Source organism: Centroberyx affinis, unplaced genomic scaffold (genome assembly GCF_046629955.1).
Source record: "Centroberyx affinis isolate AG114_WGS23_722 - 3 ecotype Tasmania unplaced genomic scaffold, CSIRO-AGI_Caff_v1 ptg003307l_1, whole genome shotgun sequence".
NCBI lineage: Eukaryota > Metazoa > Chordata > Actinopteri > Beryciformes > Berycidae > Centroberyx > Centroberyx affinis.
The window spans coordinates 349,490-367,433 of NW_027281313.1; positions in this window are offsets into that span (position 1 = coordinate 349,490).

The following is a 17,944-nucleotide window of genomic DNA, read 5'->3' on the forward strand; positions in this document are numbered from 1 at the left end:
TAGATAAAGTAGTTTGACACTTGAGGTGACAGAGAAGAAAATGTATTGGTGTTTAGTGAGGAAAAAAAAACAAAACCACAAGGGATACACAAATACTGAAACAGGACGTCCAAACAGGAACCAACAGAAATTATCAGGAAGTGAAAGGAGGAAAACAATTTGTCTTTACACTAAAAAAAAATCATTCTTTTTCTTTACGCATTGCACAACTTCAATGATTGGTCCAGCATTGTGTTTAATTAATGCTGGTGTTTACTCTGGTCATTACAATGTGTTTTAATTTAAACTTAACACCTCAAGTCTGAAATTTCACTCTGAGAAGGGGCTGCTGCAGGAGCTGCTGAGATCGACGGAAAACAGCGTGACCTCGATACAAAAAAAAAAAAAAAAATTCACTCATCATTACATCAGAGGGTCTTGACGTAAAGGTACATTTCACTTTGTGTGGACGTGATGTGCAGGGACCCACATAATGTATGCAAGAGAAATGCCTATTTCTCCAACTGAAACAAGGGATTAACCCAACAAAATGGTGAGAAACTGCTGATATTCATGAATTCTTGCCTGTGGCATTATCTACCACCTACAACACACACTCTCACAGGCACACACACATCCTATCAGCCTCTCTCCCTGTCTCACACACACACACCCCCACACACACAAGCACAGGGAGTCTTGACAATAGTCCTAATGAATATGATATGGTAACATGATATAGCTCATTAATTGTTTTTCTGCCGCTTTTGAAAACAACAACAATGCTTCTAGGCTGCTGGTAAATCTTCTCCTGATGAAAATAAGCACATCAAACATGAATGAAGGGGCAAAATCAGATTAACTAAATCCTCTTAGAAACAACACTTACCCCTCAACCACTTTTCTTTCCCTTTATCGCCTGTTTTTCCCCCCTCTTTCTCACACATTATATCTTTCTCACACACTACTTTTCCCCTTACGCATGAGCTGTGATAAATCAGGCTGTATGAGCTGGATGGCGTGCAAGTGGCTGGAGTGTTTATGGCTGAAGAAGCCCCGCTATCAGCTTCAATCCATTCCATGGGAATCGCATCTGGCCCTAATTGCCAATTCATCTGAATTTATTATGGAATGATTTCAATTACGTACCACCACTAGCACCAAGTTCTGATGTGCTGCAATTAAATTAGGGCGATGTAATTGTATCTTTGTCTCAAATCTCAATATGTTTTACGTCTTTTGTTTGTGGAACTTCTGACTTATGAGCGAGAACTTTAAGTTTGGTCTTGGCCTTGTGGAAAAGAAAGGAAAATTGAAAAAATTATAATAATAAAAAAAAAAAAAAAAAAACCTAGGGAGTTGATCATGATGTGGAGTGGGGGGTGGCGGTAAAGAAAAAAAAAAAGAAATATCTAGCATTAGTGAGGAATGGTGGGTTAAATCACTTACTGAAGATTTTTAATGACATTTCAGTGTTCCTCGTATAATTACTCTTCATCCGAGATGGGCCGTAATGCTGTTGGACAGTCGCGGTTCAGGCTCGCTAGCTCGCTTCATTAGCGTGTCATTCCTATTTCACATCAGAGGCTTTAATTGTAATGCTGAATATGCACAGCTCTCCACAGAAGCCTAATCAAAGTGGATCCACTTGTATTATTAATATCAGAAATCAGCCCGCTTGCTATTTTTTTATAAATAAAAGAATACAGACGCATAAATCAGCTGTCATTTATTAGCATGGGCCTGGCATATCCGCCAGACATGCAAGAAGAGCAACCCCACCCCATCCCTGTTCCTCCCCGCATCACTCATCAAGATTTAAAAAGAAAAGAAGAGAGACAGAGAGAGGAGAAAAAGAAAAAAAATGCCTGCATTAAATATACATACTAATTCCTCTGTGAAGTAATCAGATTACAAAGCAGGTGACACTGGGCACTGAAAATTCAGAGGGTTGGCAATAACGAGGGGATGGAGAGACGCTCGCAATCACAGGCGGAAAAGATGGAAGGATGGACGGACAGATAGGCAGAGGAAGGAGAAAGGGAAAAGGGGGTAGCGGGGAAGGAGAGAAAAGAAAGGATGGGAGGATTAGGGATTTACATTTAAAGGCAAATACTTCGGTCCTGGGCAGAGAAAGAGAGAGAGAGAGGCTGGAGCTGAGAAGAAGTGGTGTCTTTGAGTGGGCTGGATGAAGAGTGAGCGTGGCCCCATACAGGTTGTGCTGACCAACCATAAAAAAACCAGCTGTGTTTCGAATCCTGTGGCAGTGAGAGTCAAAGCGTCCCGAACCACTAATCCACCTCAGTAGAAGCCTTCAGTGCGGATCTGAATGGCACACGGGGCCGCGGAGAACGCAACTGGAAATACCTGCAGCGGGACTGAAAGAGAGAGCGGTGCTTTGGAAGATTAACCTTTATTTTGTGGAGGTGCATTTTTTTTGATGTGTAGTGATGCAAACTGATGATTTTAGCAGCTAATTTGCATTTATCACTTAACCAATTAGTTTGCATTAATTTCCCCCAAAAATGTTATTGATTTAAAATAAATATCAGGACAAAGTAGTGAATACATGAGCAGGACACACCACATTTTTCTTTATTTTTACTATTTTACACATTTTAGAATAATAGGAAAGACATCAAAACTATGAAATAACACAAATGGAATTATGCAGGGACCAAAAAAGCTGTTAAACAAATCAAAATTTTAGATTATTTAAAGTAGCCGCCCTTTGCCTTGATGGAAAGGCAAAGGCTTTGGAAAGAAATTCACACATAGGCATCAACATCACTATTTATATTTGTCTAAGAAACAAATTTCAAGTATTTAAGCCTTTAGATCAAAATGGCTTTAAGATAATGAAAAACATACATTCAATCAGGTGTGTCCAAACTTTTGACTGGTGGTGTACATATTTTTTACTCGTGTATATTTTATGTGCACACTATGTGATGATGTCATCCGCATGGAAGGTGTTTACGATCGGCCGGTTCCCAGGTCAGATGGCGTTGACAATGGTGGCCATGGCAACGCAGGGCAGCGCCATACAGTCACAGCTGCTTCCCATCAGTTTGGAGCGCTGCACGGATAGAGTCCCGTCCCGGAAGTCCTCACCACCACTGCCAGTAATGTTAAGAAGCCCGCTCGGTCACTGCCAACTCAGCCTGTCATCACTTATTTGGAGTTTTAGTGAAACGTCGAACGCGATACAAGTGTTGTCACTGACGTGTCTTTCTGTTTCTGTTGTTAAACAACATCACGGCTATCAAAAAGTGACTTCACTCAAGATCACAAAATGCTGACAGGCCAGGAATTATGTCGCATACTGTAGTTGCGACGTCAAAAATACAAAACCAAAGCCAACAAGCTGTTAACACTCAGTAGCATTTTGTGCTTTTGTCTCTTTCATTCAGCCAGTTTTTTGAAAATGCCAAACAGTTGCCGTGTGCTTTTCTGCACTGCAAATACACAAATTAGGGCTTTCATTAGCCCTAGTTAAACGGTTTAAGATAAGTGGACAATAAAAATGTGTAACACAGGACAAGACAAGACAAAGATGTCACATTTATTGTCAGAATACAGAAAAAGTTACGACAGCTTCAGGTAGACGAGACAGATTTATGACTAAATTATTAATTAGGCATTAATGGGGAGACAGACACTAATTAGGCATTAATGAGGAGACTCCTTATATGGAATCTGCCTTCACCTTCTTCCCAGTCACGTCCGTCCCCTCTGTTTCTATCTATAGGTCGGCCCTCTCTCTACCACACACACACACACACACACACACACACACACCCCTCTCATCTGTGTATATAGAGCCAGATGTGAGCTAGACTGCTATTTAGTCTGCAGGTCTAGAATTAACATCTTCAATTTGCTCTAGGATCTAGCCAGGTGCATTTTTGGACGATTCCGTTTGTTCCCCTTGTCTCGCAAAACACTGAAATCAAACAGCACTCAAATATTTCAAACATTTGAGGTGGGTGTTCCTGCGTTCACTCCATACATATTCCAAATGTGGTTGTTGTTGAGTTGTGCAAGTGACTAAGTGCAGCTTGGCTTCCCTTCCTGACATGTACCTGTTTTCTATAGAATTAGAAGGAGTGTGGCGAGGCGGGTAAAATGGGTGACACAGGCACGCAGGCCACCGTAGTTGCCAAAAGTCAATTGGATGTCAACATGTAAGAGTGGAATTTGCCACCGCTTTGTGAGGAAGTCTGCGTCTGTGTAAACCGTGTGTACTCAGTGAGCGATGAAAAGGTGCTTTAAAAACAGAGGCTGAGAAAGAGAGAAAAGAGAAGGACCGAGAGAGAGAAGAGAGAGAGGGGGGGGGGGGGTACAGTAAGGAGAAACTAAATTACTGGAGAGCGTACTGTAGATGCTTTAGCCGCGGTGGAAGGCAGGCAGGCAGGAAAATGATAGTGGCGGTGGGGGGCAGCATTCGAGTACAGGTCAGCTCCATTACCAAGGTGCAGCATGTCTCTCCCACACCCTGAACATACATATATAACCCCAGCTTGATGATATTCTCTCCCAATCTCGCCAGTTTCCATTCCAAACCTCTTTGATCTGTGATTTGCATTTCAGTGCCCACGGGGTGAAAATTATTTGGATGAGATTTTTTTTTTCTCTCGCTCTCTCCGTGCCTTTTTTTTCCCCCCGCATCTTCTCACTCACCCATTCACCGTACCTGGGGCTTGTAAACTCATCCCTACCTCCCTTGCCTGCCTGCCTGCCTCTCTCCCTCCATCCCCTCCTTCCCCTCTGCCTCCCTCCCTCGCTCGCTCGCCACCCTCCCTTTTAATGTCGGCGACGCCCGCGATCGAAACAAACAAGCCGGGGCGACAGGAGGAGCGGCGGCTTCAATCTCGGCTCCTCACCTGTGTGTGAACCCCCGGGGCGAGCAGACGGCCCTGAACAAACCTCCCAAACAGCGAGAGCGTGGCCAGGGACAGGCGGGAGGAGGCAGAGGGACACGCATCTGTTAACCCGTCACATCCCAGAGAGAGAGAGAGAGAGAGAGATAGAGAGAGAGAGACAGAGATAGAAACAGAGATAGAAACAGATAGGCCAAAAGAGAGAGACAGAGGTATAGAAAGATCATTTTGCGAGAGAGCGGTTAGACGAAAGCAAAAGAGAGGCATTCTGCAACGACCCTCCAAGCCCGCCCCAGCCTAAAAAAATGAACTCTGGAACACCCTGGAACTCAGGTGAGCATCATCCCACCAAAAGGCATTGTGGGTATGACAGGCCAAGCCTCCCGTCAGCTCGCTGAAACAAAAGCCTCGCAGCGGAGTCGCGGAGTCGGCCCGCGTCTGTGTACGAGGCACGTCGTCGCCCTCTAGACCAGACAACCGTCACGGCAAAGTCTGGCTCCGGCTTGCCGCCCATTTGATGTTTTTAAACAATTTATATTTGTTATCATATCAAAGAGGAGGCGTGCGGCTATCAAACGCGCGAGGAGCACACTCTCAGCCGAGGGGCCCGCTCAGCCAGCCACGCTGCATTCCTTATTCTATTTTATCTCTCTTGGTTTTTGACTAATGTCAGTAACAGCTACCGGTAATAAACTGCTTGTTAGAGTTTGTGCCGGTGCCTCCGAGCGCCAGCTTTGATACATTGTCAGGCCATTTGCCAGTGTTTCCTGATTACCTTACCAGCGACTGCATGTTTATTGATTGGGAGTTAATAAAGCGAGGGCCCGCGCTTATTCGCCCTCGCTTCCTTTGCAAAGGGGTGAGGCAGGCCTCCTTTGATGTGAAAGCGATACATTGTCAGGCAACATAAACGCGTGTGTTGTAATGTCAGCCTCGCTCCTGGCCCCCTCTGCATTGTGGGATGGCATGTGCAGTGCAGCGTGGAGCCTCGCTGTGGTTTTTCACTTTGAGCCGCGACTCTTATTGTCATCGTCGGAAATGAATTGAAGGCGTAAAGAAAAAAAAACAAATTGTGCCAATTATTGAAGTTACCTGCAGGCAGTCGAGGTTGCTTTATTTTGCTGTCTGTAATGCTGACATCTGATTCTGCAGACTTGTGTGTCTACAATGTCTCTTTGCATCTGTCTGTTTTTATGTGTTAGTGCTTTTATGTCTTGTTCTGCATTTGTGTATGGGTCTGTCATCTCTGGGTCTTTGTTTATCTGCTGGCTTCTCTGTCTCTGTCTTTGTCCCCTCCCCCCCCTCTCTCCCTCTCTCTCTCTCTCTCTCTCTCTCTCTCTCTGTGTACTGTACATCCTCATGACAGTCAGTACAGTCCTTCCATCCCTTACCAGCTGATTGTCTTGTGTCTCAGTCCTCTCTTGCTTCTCCCACCGCTGTTTATGCCGCCCCCTCCCCAGACACAGGCCGCCTTGTATGCTTCCATCTCTCTTCCTCTGGCTGTCTGTATCCCCCCCCCCCACACACACACACACTCCACTGAGCCGCCAGTCGTGTCAAATCAAAATAACATCTTTAAAAATTCAGTCAACATTGCCCCAACAAACAGCAAGGGTCTCCTTGTTGGCTATTCATGTATTCAGGTATACATTGTATCATGGTGTAGATGCATTCTGAGCGCGGGGAGCCCAACACGGCAATTCCATCAAAATTTGATGTATTCATTCACAGTCGCTAGTAAACTCTGTTTGTTTGCAGATAACGGGGATGTTTACCGGGGGCCGGGCGGACAGGGAGGCAGACGGGTACATGCAGATCGGTTTCTTATCGTACGAGTGGTGGCCCGGCACCTGCAGGCCACCTAACCCCTGCTAGGTCCCCGGTGGAACACGAGCCTCTGGACATGACAAGACTCTGCCGCTTTGCCTCCATGTTTCTGCCGCTTTCTTCCCATCCTCCTCTCTCTCCCTCTCTTTCTCTCTCTCTCTCTCTCTCTGTCTCTTTCTATCTCTATGTGTTTGTATGCTGTGACAAACACCATATGGCCTAAGAATACCCTCTCCTCCTCCGTCTCCACCGCTCAGAGTATTTACATTCTTGTTTAGTGTCACATTCTCGGGGTCAAACTAAAGTGCTTTAGCCCGGGGCTGGCTCCCAGGTTTGTGTACCATTGTGTTTGCTGATCGCTTTCACCAGCCTATCACACTCCAGCTCTTTTCCTGCCTTCTTTTTTTTTTCTTTTTAAATTCGTTATTATAAAATACCCGGTGGCGCTTGTACAGGCGGCCTGATCTGGAATAATATGTAAATAGAGAGTAGCAAAAGTTCATTTGGCACACTCACAGTCAGCCTACGAATTAGGAAGAGAGCCTTTTCCCCCACTCCTCCCCCACAATCCTCCATCTCCTTCCTCTCCTCCTCCTCCTCCTCCACTGCCTCCTTCTCTTCCTCCTCCTCCTTCTCCTCATATCTCCTGCTGCCTCTCTCCTCCCCTGGATCTCTCCCCACTATCTCACATTCCACCGCTTCCTTCCTTGGAACCGTCCCAAAATCTCATCGTGTCAAAATGCATTACGAACATCAAAACATTTCTGTTTACAACATCGCAGTCGTGTCAATTAAATCTGATAAATTATTCAAACATTTATCTTCCCCCACCATGCCTGGGGAATTTTTAATCAAGCCTCGTATTTGCTTTAAATTAGCACTGTCAAGTGTGCATTTGTGTAAAATCCCTGGTATCATTAAAGATTTATCAATTGGAAATCTGTTTGGGTTTATTTTACTGTTAATTGGCTAGGAGGCGTGCTGTGGCTCCACGCTCATCTGCAACAAGTGCCTGTGAGTTAGAGCTAGACATAGAGACAGAGCACAAATCAGCAGCCGCAGATAGAGTTGCGTTGGCTAGATCTGCACTCTGAGCCACAGCTGCTGCAGAGCTAAAGCAACCAGATCCTGATTCAGATCCAGAGCTTAAACATCCAGATCTCCTGTCAATCCAGCTGCATAATCAGCAATAGTTAAGCCAATATTTCTATTTAATACAAAGGTTTTACTTTTAAGCACTCAAACGGAAATTTTAATATTACCTAATGTAGGTCACGTTCCTAGTTTGTATATAAGGTAGAAGTAACATTTTCAGACAAGGTTTAAAAAAAAAACAAAAAAAACAAATGAGTGTGATGGATAGGCCTATGTCTACTGTGGCAAATATTGGCAGCGAACCATTCATTAAAGGAATGCACCAAGTTTTTGGTAGATTGGTCCATTGGTCAACAGAACGGAGACACCAGAGCATAGACACCACCCATGTGTCACTTTGGTGCTCCATGCTAACTCTTTAGCATACAATATGGTGAGTGATACTAGGCAACTAGCATTCGCCAAAGTAAGATGACTGACCTTTTAGTAATAAAAAGTTGTTGGTGGTTTTTAGTAAAAATGAACTTTAAAAATGATCATTAACTCAATATGGCATGCAGATCGGTCTGCTTTTGAGATAATTCTAGTCACCAGCTATCACTCAACATAGTTTATGCTAAAGCGTTAGCATGGAGTACCAGAGCAAACGATGGATGGATTTACATACATGGATGATTTTGATGTCTATCTTCTCATCATTTAATAGGTAAGTTGACCAACGGGCCAATCTCCCAAAAACTTGTGTGTTCCTTTCACTTCTATTGAGGTATGTAAAATGAAAAAGCCTTACCAAAGGGAAATATCACTTTAAAGCTAGAGTTAAAGCTCTATGTGATAACCTGGCACGTCAGCGGCTACTCAGAATTTGCAACTGCACTTTCAATGGCGACAGACAACAAACAAGTGTGTACTTATTGATCACGTAAACACTCATGACACTGTAGAGTGCATAAAACTGTTTGGACACATTAACACTCACAATACTGTTTCTTGGGATAAAACACAAGCGAGTTGTAGAATACTACTCACCAACGGGCTAATATATAGCTACTATGCTATGCAGCCGCGGTAGTTAGCATTAGCATCTGCTATAGTACCCTGATGGTACGTAAAACACATCACTGCCTGTGCAACAGTACTATTTGCCACCAGTGTACTATCCAGTACACTGCCGCATAGAAATGACTGTTCCAGAGCGTCTCATGTTACGTTGATGGTTTCACTGGAGCTTGGAAAGGCAAACTCCAACACTAATAGCAATTAAAAGTGAATGTTTTATCACAAAAAAAGTCATCACATCTTTAAACTTTAAAGCTTTAAACCATCTTGAGCTATGAACAAAACTAAAGCTACATCAGCCACAGTATCATAATCCCAGTAACATTTTAGAATAAATCTGCTGGTATAATAGTATTGTAAGCCAAGCCAGATGGCAACCACATGTCTGCCTGCGCTGACCTTAGAGGTTAGACTGGGGTCAAAGGGCCAGTCTGTGATCCTCACGCACCGCTCTCTCTCTCTCTCTCTCTCTCTCTCTCTCTCTCTCTCTCTCTTTATTTCTCTTACTCTCTTGATGTCTCTCTCTTCACTTCTAGAAGTTCAATATCCCTCAGCAGCAGATTAGAGGAAACTGGCACTGCAGCAAGTGTTTTACATTCTATTGTTTTCTTTACATTTGAGTTTCAGAGCAGCGCTTCATGTAGTGTTTTTGGGCATGTTTGAAGCATTTTTGAAGCCATATCAGAGATGACATGTTTTATGCATATTTTCAGACTGTTTCCCTTTGTAATGCAAATGGCCGTGACTCTGTCAATAAGTAGAAAGGCAGACGCAGGCTGGATGGATAGCCTGAAACTTCGGTGGTAGAGAGTTTTGACTGTTGTGAAGGATTGTAATGTTAACTGGTTGTGATAGGGGGTTGTTTTAGGGCTTCACTGCCTCCATTGAAACACACACACACTCACGCACACACATGACTTTACAAATCGGCAAGCGCACGTACTCTCTCACACACACACACACCTTGTGGATTCCAACGTTTGTGCTTCACTGCTCCCCATCAGAAAACACACACGCCCGCACATGGCTGCCCACGCCGTACATGCACTTGCACACACACACACACACACACTGTGCTGATTGTGAGGTTGTAGTATTGCGGCTGGCCGCCCCGCGGCCTGAAGAACCTGCAGCACATCTGTCTGCGCTGCGCCTCCTCCTCCTCCTCCTCCTCCCGCTCCTGCTCTGCTCCTCTAACCGTGGCCAGGTGTTTGCCCACAGCCACACGGCTCTTCATCTCCAGGCCGCCAGACCGACGCTGATGTAATTGCTCTCTCCGCTGAACCGTGAAAACAGAGAGAAAGCGAGGGAGAAAAAAGGGAGAAAAAGAAGAGAGTGAGAGAAAGACAGAGAAAGAGAGAGAGAGAGCGAGAGAGAGAGAGAGACCTGTGTTGTAAAGTCAGACAGAGGCTGGGACTATGTGACAGGGAGGTGTGGGTCCGGAGGAGGGGGGGGTGGTGAGGAAGGACATGGGAGTTTGTGTGTGTTTTTGGAGGCGGGCAGGGTATGGCTGTGTGTGTGTGTGTGTTTATGAGAAGGTCAGGGTTGAGGTGGGTATGATGTGTGTGGAGGGCTTATGATTTTTGTTTGTGTGTGTGTGTGTGTGTGTGTGTGTGTGTGTGAGTGTCTCCAGGTATGCCTGGAACCGTCTGCACGCATGTCCTCTCCCAGGAGAGACAAAGCAACTCCATAGCGGGAGCATGGCGTGCTCTTAGTGATGCGATGTGAGGGCAATGTCAATTAATGTATTCATGATATTTATATATTTAAATATATTTATAAGGGGTTAAACCCATAGGGGGTGGCGGCTTCCCATTTTCCTAATGACATGCAAATGGGGTGTAATGTTTTGTTCTGTCTCAAGCTCATTGCTGTGTGTTCTGTGGTGTTATGGGAATTATACCATAGTCTGTGTATGTGGCCTAAAGAATGGTTGATACATCATTGACTGTCTGGAATCACAAAGATGTTTGAGATGCAGTCAAAAAAAAAGTTTACATTTTGTGTTTACATTTTAGGCATTTAGCTGGCACAAAATGTGTGCAACAGGAGATTTAATTCCTAGATCATCAACAATACATACAGTTAGGAGTACAAGGATGAGAGCTACAGTGTCCTGACAATAGATGTAACAAATTATCCCTGTGTCCTTATAATTATCATATATGATAGAGAAGTACTATGGAAGGGAGGTCAAGTCCCTTTAGTCATATAAAAATCTTCAGATAAATATTTTCCAATAAACAAACCTGGATGACTAGATATGGTTCACTACATCAAAACCTGCATGATAAAAAAAAAGTGATGACACTATTTAAATTCCAATGTGCTAGTTATCCGATATTACACATATTGTGTACATTAGCAGCAAAGCCCATGTACTGTTGTCTATAAACCCATTCATTATGCAGCAGCCATAACAATGCAGCATATATAAACTGTCAAATACAGTGTACTGCTCACCAATAAACCTCATTAATCCAATATATCCTATTTGTTTCATCATGAAACAAACAACAACATTAATTTAATAGTCAGAGATTGCAACACTTACCAGGATCCCCTGGAGTTTTGAATGAAGTGTTGGATTAGATTAATGATTTCTCCCTATGTGGCTAACCTGCGGCATGGGGATGAGACGATAGTGTATCAAATTAGAGAATCAGAGGGAAAAACCCTCCCGCTGTTAGTGATCTAATTATTGCAAACACAATAAACAGCTTGATTATTTTTAACGTCTGTACTGTAGCCGCCCCCACACTCTCTGCTATACAGTTGGTTAAAACACAAAGGAGTTTTAATTTGAAGAACAAGAATGAGATAACTATTCAGATTTTTGTTGGGTAGGGTTTTAAATTTCAAGAAACTTCTCAGTTTTACTTACTGGAGAGTCCACTTTTCTACTGTGTCTGTGCACTGCAAAAGAAATCTTGTATTAAGTCTTAAAAAGACAGACAGGTATGCAGGCAGGCAAACATATAGATAGATGCTTTATTAATCCCTAGGGAAAATGGCAAATATTTATTAAAATAGAATAGTAGTAGGCCTACTAATCAAGGGTCACTGTTCAGGTATTACAACACTAAACTTCTCTGCGACTTAAGAGGTCAAACTGGTCTCAGTTCAGCATGACTTTTCTAGAATAACGCATACAGGGCTTGATCTCTGATCTGAATTTCAGATGGCTGCCAGTTCTGTTCACTGTTCACCACATCACCCATTTTTGATTAAATGGTCAGAGATAACATTTGAGGAGTTTTATTCCAAAACTCTACTATCCATTCGGGTAAAAAAAATCATGAACAGAGATCCATTTTTCAATATGTAGGCTATATAACAGAAGACTCAGTCTGTTAAAGAATCAACAAAGGATTCAAGTTTCATATTTTTCTATTAATTTTGTTCTTTCAGTCATTAGTTGTAGTCAGTGTCACTTTTTTTTACAAAGGGGAGATTTCTCATTTTGGAACAAAACTCTTCATTTACAGAAAAATGAAGTGAATCTATGCTGATTCAGCGGGAGAAAATATTTATCTTGTATCAAATTGATACTTGATATTAATTCATGTGTTCACTCTTGAAGTGTGCCCATGATTTAAGCCTGCCTCTTTTGTATGTCCAACTTTAATTAATTAACGTCATTACTATCATCGTGGTCCAGTTGATTGGTTGGATCATCATTTACTCTCTCCAAATCTCATCCTCTCCAGCAATGCTGACATTTGGAGAATTCTTGATTAACATAATTAGACAACTTTGATAGGAGATTTGCAAAATCCCCCTTTTCTCCCGTCCTGACTTGTTTCCATGCACGTCTCACAACCTTCACGTTAATGCTGTGAGTCCATGGATTAGATGTGACATTTAAAAGGGCATATTCAACCATTGAATATATAGAAAATATCCTCAACGCACCAAGAAGAAATGCAGATGAGTCAGTGTTTACATGTTGTAACTACCTCATATAGGTGCACTATATCACTATACAAATATAATGCTAAATGTCACACTCACACATATGCACACACACATCTGTGACCTTACTTCACCTTGTGTGTTTGAGTCTGCGTATGAGTGTGTATGTACAGTATAAAAAAGAGAGGAAGAGTGTGAAAAAAAGAGCTAGAGAGAGACAGATAGAGAGAGACACAGACTACAGCGTTGCTGTTATTTCTCTATGAAGGAGACCATGGAGAGCTCCAGTGGTTTATTGATTTTTAGAGCTGCTCTGCTCTCATTGTTCTCCCAGGGTGCTGAGCACTGTTCATTGGACACACGCAGCACCTCAGGCTGTGATCCCTGTCAGAGAAACCCCAGCTCTCGCAACAGGCCCTTCCCACAGCACACAGCCCGGACCCCATTCATACCCATTCACGCCTACGTCTCAGTAGCTTCCACCGAGGTAGCGGGCGACCGTATGGGGAATAAGGCAGAGCGGTCACAGAGCATGGAGGCTCGTTCTCACATCTTTGAAATCTATTGTGTGTGCAGTGGAAGATGGGGAATACACTCCTTTTCCAGATGAGAGATTCCACTACGTCATGCAGAGTAACGGTGTATTGTGCTGTGGTGGAGGGGGTGGACAGCGGTGAATAGGGTTAAAGGTTTAGAATAACAAGGCATACTAATGTATTTTGGTTTCTTCTTTCAGTGCTTATTCTCACCACAGCTGTTGAGAGGCTTATCTTTGGATAAGTAGTCAGCCTGACATTAAGGATGTTTATCCCAGAATGCATCGAAACATGCTAACAGGAAATAACAACCAAAGCTATGACTCAAGTGGGGCAAAATATCACACCACTGTTGTATTGTCCACTACAGCCTATTCAAACCAGGCTGTCTTGAGTGCCGTTGTGAAGTGATGTCATGGCTGCTGCTCACCTTTAGCTCGGGTTTGTCTTTAATTATTGTCAGGGAGGAACACACAGCCCAGCTCATCAACTGGATAAATATTTGACCGCTGTTCCATAAATTGGCATTGGGGGTTTATTTTAACGATGCGTTCTGTCCAAGCCAGACATCATGCGCCGAGCGATGCACAGTGGATTGGCTCTCTGCAGGTGACCACAGCTCGTCTCGGCATGAGGTAAATTAAAACTCACATTTCTGTTCAGGAAATGAGAGATTTCACACACTTCCTGAATTTGTCTTATTTAATTATAACCTATGTCAAAGCCTAATCTAGGAAGCTTAGGCAGGGCATCCAATTAATCAAGAAATAGGTATGTTTGTGGACTGTGTATGGGTGTGCAGGTGTGTGTGTGTGTGTGTGTGTTTGTGTGTGTGTGTGTGTGTGTGTGTGTGTGTGTGTGTGTGTGAGAGAGAGAGAGAGAGAGAGAGAGAGAGAGAGAGAGAGAGAGAGAGATTTTGCATGTTTGTGCGAGCATGCTTGTGCCTTGTTTTTGTATGTGTGTGTGTGTGCGGGTGGGTGCACGTGTGTGCGCGTGCACGTGGGTAAAATTTGATGTGCCTCAACCCAGGGGGCTTCACTAACAGGACTCAGGGGTATGTGCTGGCACCGTGTGAGAAAGCTCAAAGCAGGACACACAGGCTATGTGGCGTCACGCCTTAACAAATAAGGACCCCACTGTGATTTTTGCCAGTGTCGCTTTATCTTGGCTTATGGTTTATGCTAATCGCAAATCTGTGATGGATCACAGAAATCCAAGCAGTCTGACATTTTTGATTATCATTTCATATCGGACAACAAAGGCAGCAAAGGACGATGAAGATGAAAACTTTTATGAATGAAAACTTAACATCTGTAGATATAATGTTGATATGTTTATCGGAATTTGGGGTGGGAATACATGCGCTGAAATCAAAAATACAACCGAAAATTATGAGAATAATGACATTTTTAATTTACCAAGCATTAAACTACTACTCCTGATTCACAGAGTTATATTTTATGGGTTGCACCTATCATGTACATCTCTCACTAAGTCACATGGTGCTACAAATAATAACTATCTTACTTATCTCTGTTAATGCTTTCACAATGTGGTCTGATAAGTCACAGATTCTGTAAGCGTTAGTAGCATGTATGTAGCATGTAGTCACACACTCCCACGGTGTAAGGTGTCATGTGATGTGTTTGTTCCATGTCTTGTGGTTGTGACGCTGTTGCAGCTGAGGAAATGGAGAGGCTGATACAAGAGATGGGTAATAAGAGAGGCAGACACGGGGCTGGCATCCATGTGTGCATGCATGCATGTGTGTGTGTGTGTTATTTGTGTATGTATGCTCCACATATCAAGTGGTCTCTGCATTTAGACATAAGTTCTAAACCAGATTTCACCTGGTTTCTCTGATTTCCACACATCATCAAAACATCAGGATATGGCAGACCAATAGGCCTGAATGATGGGTCATACACAGTTGCTGTCTCGGTGGCTTTGGAAGAGTGTCAATAAAGTTAAATTAATCACACATGGGTGTCAACTTTGATCTCATATTCATCTTTCGGGAGCTGGCGGTAGCCATTTTGAAGGCGCTCTCAAGCTGCAGAACAGACGCCTTCTTCACATGTGGATTTTGCATCGCCTGGCTAAAGTTATCATGATAACCTGCCGACTGGGGTCTTTTGTTTTTAATGTCAGTAGTAATCGTCAATCACCTGCCATTCTTTTTCAGTATCCGAGGGATACATATTTATGAACTCTGGAGCGTCTGTGTGAACATTTGCTACTGATTATGTGCACTCTTCTCTCCCTCCAAAGTTTGAGTCCAGATGTGGAGCTACACAAGCAGAAAGTCAGTCATTACTCAACTCCCCACGTCCTTGTCCCTTGAGGAATAGGGTGTTTGTTTGCATTCAAAGCACCAATCAATTACAGTAACAGGCCTCATTGTGATCACAGAGACAGAGAGATTTGGCTTTAATGAGTCTATCAATTCATGCCCTATTCATGTCATTTCATTTCAAGCAGACAGAATGATTCAAACTGGCAAAAACAAAGTCTGCTTCCTCTGACAGTTGGACCAATAAAAGGTTGAACGTTTTGATCAGACAGCCTCAAACGATTCTCTCCTTGAAAAAAAAGAAAGAAAAAAAAAGACTTACCATAATGCTATTAATCATGCGAGGGCGTCAGGGTTCAGCTGGTGTCACGGTCAGCCCGACATTGGATTCCCGCTTCAAAAAGCCAGACTTATTAAGTTCTACTCGTTCTGCGTGGTCTTATGTGTTAAATCTTTGAAGATTTGATCAGGTACGGGTGTGCGCCGCAGCGGAGCTCGCTGTTCAAAGCAACACCTCGACTCTTTTGCCTGGCCATTAAAGTCGGCGCGAGGGCCAGAGTGGGCCAACTTTGGCGTTTCTATTGGAATCACAGTTGGCTGAAGAATAAGCTCATTAGGGATAATTACAGGTGTTCTATCCTACGGCCCCTTTTCCTTCTCAGCTCCTTTTGCTGCAAAAGTTTTACTCTGTAACAAAAACCAAATGCGTGGACCACAGATGGCCAGCATAAAGCTCCTCATAAGGGGGCATTGTGGGAGCCCCATCGTTAACGCTACAGGTGCAATAGCAAGCTAAACTGGGACTGCTCAGGTTTGTTCCTTGACTCACACTGTTCAACAGATTGTCTGGCCTGGCCTGTAATCATGCTACTGTCATTGTATTCAAATAGCATTATATGCTATTCTGTCTCAGTCGTTTATCAAAGACATACAGGACAAGTAGCAAAGACGATATGCTTGGACTACTGCAGTGTGTATGTGTGAGCGGAGGGAGAGTTGGAGCGAGAGTGGTTGTGGAGTGTGTGTGTGTGCATTTGTGTGTGTGTGTGTGTGTGTGTGTCAGGGACAGCGAGAGAGAGACAGAGATGTGTGTTTGTTTGGGGCCAGACTCCCTCCTTCTCAGTGAAGGAGGATTAGGCTCGTCGGCAGTGTGTGCACCAACTGAGCCGGCTCCTCTCTTCGCCACTACACACTCCAGCAATCAGGCAGGCTGCCAAACAAACAGATGAAGTCAACAGAGAGACGTTTCCTTGTGTCTTCTGAGATGTGACTGCAACAGATGCAACGCTGACACTGCCGCTTGACACAGTGTGACAGCCTACTGTGTGTACACAGCCGGCTCCACTTTGACTTATTTTGAAGGAGGAGGCGGAGGAGGCAGAGGAGGAGAGAGGGAGGGGGGAGGAGGGGGGGATGACACTATGCACATGATCACACACAAGATAATGTTTGTCAGCAGCAACAGCGGTGTCACTATGTAAGAGAGAAGAGAGAGACAAAAGACAACGGGGGTTGATTTCACGGTGCAGTCGTGTTGAGTGTGCAGTCCTCAGAAGATTTCCACATGAGGGGGAACTTCGCAGTCAGTTTTTCGAGGTGCAGGCTTTGATTTGCACTGTGCATGATTCAATCTCACCAGGTGAACCGTGGCCATTACACTGGGAAGGTCAAAATCCCATTACTTAAATGCAATTTTATCCATGATATTTCTTACAGGCCCTATCTCTCAATATATCTCCGTGTTGCCACCCAGACAGGCAGGCTGAAAGCACTGCATGCTGGTTAACGGAGTTCTTGGCTTGGAGCGGCTCTAGGGGAGGGAGTGAGGGAGTATCTGTATCCAGGTAATTATAGTCTGAGGGGGCACAGAGGCCCTCTGTGATTACACATCAGCCCTGTAATGGATTCAACACTTATAGACGGAGAGAGAGAGAGAGAGAGAGAGAGAGAGAGAGAGAGATAGAGAGAGAGGGAGAGAGAGAGAATGCCGCATTCCTCTCCTTCCCATTGCAAAGGCAAGGGACGGGCGGGCGAGGGAAGGCAAGGTGGGGTGGGGTAGGTAGGTATATCTGCAAGATGGATTACGTGGGGTTTGCCGAGTTCAACATTGACACAGATTCATCGTAAATCATTATGCCGGGGACCCGGAGTGATTTCTGCATTAGGAGCAGAAAATGGAGTTCAGCCAGTCAATGAGGGAGGGCATATTTCACATCAATCACCTCCACACTCTCATGTTACCAGGGCTTAAATCTCACTTATACTGTTACCAATAGGGTTCAATGGCTATGATGGCAATCAGCAAGACACTGCACTAACAATAGCCTACTGACTACACAGAGGACACTGCATGGGGC